Raw genomic sequence first — 4,382 nt, 5'->3', positions numbered from 1 at the left:
AGTTGTTGTTGTTGTAGTATATTTGATTTTAATTACATTTTATACACTGCCAATGTCTATATGCAGTTGCAACTCAACAGCTCTAACTGCTTCCAGTTCAGTGGTTCGGCTGCAATTTAAAGCTCATCCCGAAAGTATGCTGCACTTTTTGAGCTCTGACAAAACGCTTCTAAATCGCGGCAATTGCTAAAATCGCGTGGAACCTTTTCCTATTGCTTCTCTTTAAAGAATCGGCTTTTGCCATTAAAAGGTAACTATTAATATATGACTGATTTGTTTATTACTTGTTTTATCTAATTTGAATCTAAAACAAGTAAAAAAGCTAAAGTCGGGTGTCCCGACTTTGAAATACTCTGTACATATGCGTACAATAATTATAGAAATTAAAAAAAGTAAGAGAATTAAAAAAAAAACAAGTAAAAAAGCTAAAGTCGGGTGTCCCGACTTTGAAATACTCTGTACATATGTTTACAATAATTATAGAAAATAACAAAAATTAAGAAAATAAAAAAAAAATTTGATCGATTTTACCTCTCTCGGTATTCCAACTCACGTAAAGGGTTTATAATTGCACATTTACATAGCAATTGCGTCTGTGTGAGTGTATGTATGCCTATGCGCATCTATTCGTGTCTGTGTAAGCATTTTCGCAGTCAACCAAACAGCAACATCAACAACAGCCGCGGGCAGCGCTTGAGCAGCGCTGCAGCAGCGCTGCATCAGCAAATATATTTATGGCTATAACTTCTTGTTAAATCGGTCTATCATAATGGCATACGGACACATAATAACCAACTGGGGGTATTTCCAAAATTGTAGTTCGAAATTCCAAGAATTACGGGAGTTACGATTTGCGGGGTAGAGGGGGGAGGGAGGGAAATTCCAAAATATACATTTTCTGCGTATTCACATAAGGCATCTGGGACTAAAATTTGGTGTTCCTAGGTCTTATAGTCTCCGAGATATAGGCGATTATACGAATGGAAAATCGGGAAAACCCCCATAGGGGGGAAGTGGGGGAGAAAATCAAAAAAATAAAACAAACTCGTATAGAATACACACATAACGCATCTTTGTGCAAAATTTGGTGTCTATATCTCTTATAGTCTCTGAGATCCTGGTGTTCATACGGACGGACAGACGGACAGACAGACAGACAGACAGGGCTAGATCGACTCGTCTTGTTACATTTCAAGTACAGAGTATAAAAAGAAACAGGAATTTAAATATTTTTAAAATGTATTTAAATCGGCACATTCGTGTTTTTTTTTGCTTCCAAACTGTATTTATTTGTAGTATTTGTTGCCAGAAATTCCCATCCAAAGCGTGCAAAATTAATGTTCCCGGTATGTAAATTCAATATCAATTAGTTCAAATCAAACACTTTCATTTCATTAAATATTAATAAATGCTTTCCAATCCTTGTGGGATGTATTATTTAATATGGTCACATTTATAGAATGAATTAATGAATGTTTACTTAATCTATGTACACAAGGCTTATGCAATACCATCAGATATTATTGCAACAATCTCATTATGCATTTTGGCCTCCAACAAAATATATATTTGTACCAAAAATTTGCTTTCTATGACAATATTAATATAATGATCTCATATGGTCGGTTTTGATTCACTGCAATATTTTATTACGCTGGTTATAAGACTGTGTACCTATAATATATACGCACCTATAACATGTAGTCTACGACTATTCCTTTTGGAATATACCCTTAGAACTATCTGGGAATGGTGTTAAGATGGAATGCTAGACTCATGCGTGCATAACTCTTAATACCCAGCCATAGTAATTTGTATTATACATTTTTTTCTTATTTAATTATTAATGCATTTAATTAATTTTAATTGAAGATTGAAAGGATTTGTGAAAATGCGTGTAACAGATAAAATTTGGTCTGCAGTCTCTTAGGAAATTTTATTCAAGCCGGTTTTTACTAATTAGCGAAATAATTTCCCGAAATTACTACGAACCCAAGGTATATGACTATAATTTTTATTATAGTTGTGTTAGAGAGTAGCGGACAAGCTTGTACTTCTTTGTTCATAGCATATTCTGAATTTTTGGCGATACATTTAATAAGTTAAGTTGAACAACTGCAATGTAAAAAGAAAAAGCCCATCCATTTCTATATAGCTACGTTTCTGGCCGTGGCATTTTAAATTAGTTACTCTTCCAATGAAATGGTCTATTTTAAATGACGATTTATGTAATTTCGTGTAATGTAGATGCGGAAGCAAGAGCTGTGTTCCATTTTTGCTTCGCAGTTTGAAATGAAAGCAATACTAATAGCTCTGTTTTCTCTACTGCTTTTGCGGACAACTTCGCTGGGACAAGAGAAGATCAAAGGCTGCAAAGAGGTACAGACGACTGGTATTTACATCTTGACGGGTAAACACGATGTGAAGGAGTACCAAGTTTTGTGTGAAAGGAAATACGATGGAGGCGGCTGGTTGGTTATACAGCGTCGCATGAATGGCCGCACCGATTTTTATAGGCCTTGGGATTCCTATAAGATGGGTTTCGGTTCCTTGGATGAGGAGTTTTGGTTGGGACTCGACCGTGTGCATAAACTGACAAAAGATTCGCCACACGAGTTGATGATCGTGCTGTATAATGTAGACAGCTACCCAGTATATGCCAAGTACGATCATTTTGTTATTGGCTCCGAATCAGAGAACTACACCTTAAAGCATATAGGTGTAGTTTCGGGAAGTGCTGGTGATTCATTGACCTACCATCTGGGTCAGCAATTCACCACGTATGATAGGAAGAACGATGGACATGACGATGAGAACTGCGCCTTCAGCTATCATGCAGGTTGGTGGTTTCGTCAGTGCTATGAGAGCAATCTTAATGGACTCTACGCTGTGACTGACGAGGACTTTAAAGACTGCGATAACGCTTGCATTTCCTGGCGCACATATTTTCCGGACAAGCGCATTACGTCGGTTCTAATGATGATACGTCCGAGCAATGCATGGAAGTGGATTTCGTAAGCAGAAGGAGGTGCTAAGCCATTCTAAGTTTCGAAGAAAACCGGTGTGCAAGGTGAAAGAAAAATGTTGTGTAAAGTCTGTTCGAAAGAAAGAATTACTCCTGGTTTTTATTAAATATTACCACACACCAAATCTATTTGCAAAATAATTAAACGGAAATTTTAATTATCAACATAAAACCAACTGTTCCACGACAAGGGAGTTTTTTTTAAAGTTTGTGTGTAATGGTGTTTGCTTTATGGGATCTGCGAATTACTTACTTGAATTCTGAAAAAATACGATAATTTTCTTCCTTGTAATATATTATTTGGAGAAGGTATGAATAAACAGGAAAAGTCTGTATTTGTTTTGGCTTCCTTGATTGTAACTTTTAGGCTAAAAAATTTGCCGAAGTAGGGATACTTGCAGCAATTTCAAGGATCGTCAACAAACTCATTGTGTCTTTTCGTGACGTACAAGCTGGCGAATAACCGTATATTTAAGCATTTGTTGAATAGGAATTAACGTTGAGAAATTAAGTCAAAAGAGCCGGCAGGCTTATTTGAAATCTGCATTTTACTTACTTGAATTCTGAAAAAAATTCGATCATTTTCTTCCTTGCAATATATTATTTGGAGAAGGTATGAATAAACAGGAAAAGTCTGTATTTCTTTTGGTTTCCTTTTAAACTAAGACATTTGTCGAAATAGGGATAGTTTCAGCAATTTCAAGGATCGTCAACAAACTCATTGTTTCTTTTCGTGACGTACAGGCTGTTGAATAACCGTATATTTAAGCATTTATTGAATAGGAATTAACCTTGGGAAATGAAGTCAAACGATTAATATGATAAATATGTTCTTCCAATTAGCATTTCCATTACCTTTGATGATATTTAGCCATGGGCCTGCTGGTACACTTGTAGCTCAGCCGTATGATTCAATTGTTGGCTAACAAAAAAGTCCATGCCATACTTACAATTCGCTTCCAGCTCAAATTGAATATCAATTTGTATTCTAGGTGTTAATTAATAAATGCTTAGGGACATGTGTGACCCACATCACTTTTGCTGAAAAGTTGAATTAATTGTTAATATACTCGTACTGTATTTTTAATGAATATAAAACATTCCAGTGATTAGTTATGTCTGTTTATTTTGAATGCATTTTGTCATCTGTTTGCCTTTTTACAATTGCAATTTGTTTTTGAATTCGATTGCATTTGTTGCACTTTTTTGTAGGCCTGACAACATGGCCTGCAGTTTCTTAGGAGTAGATTTTTAATTTTCGTATTTGTGATATTTTTAATACATTTTTAATTGTATTTTCAAATGAAATGCAATAGAAATAGTTTTTCTGTAATGTACTTATTACATTCGTATGGCA

At 35.3% G+C, this 4,382-nt stretch overlaps 1 pseudogene; it reads left to right on the top strand.

The window, feature by feature from the left end:
* Positions 1-2,281: 2,281 nt before the first annotated feature.
* LOC115621336 lies at positions 2,282-3,202 on the top strand (annotated as a pseudogene).
* The last annotated feature ends 1,180 nt before the right edge of the window (positions 3,203-4,382 follow it).

Source organism: Scaptodrosophila lebanonensis, unplaced genomic scaffold, assembly GCF_003285725.1.
Source record: "Scaptodrosophila lebanonensis strain 11010-0011.00,11010-0021.00 unplaced genomic scaffold, SlebRS2 tig00000024-arrow-pilon, whole genome shotgun sequence".
Classification (NCBI taxonomy): Eukaryota; Metazoa; Arthropoda; class Insecta; order Diptera; family Drosophilidae; genus Scaptodrosophila; species Scaptodrosophila lebanonensis.
This window is presented reverse-complemented; position numbering and strand designations above follow the sequence as displayed.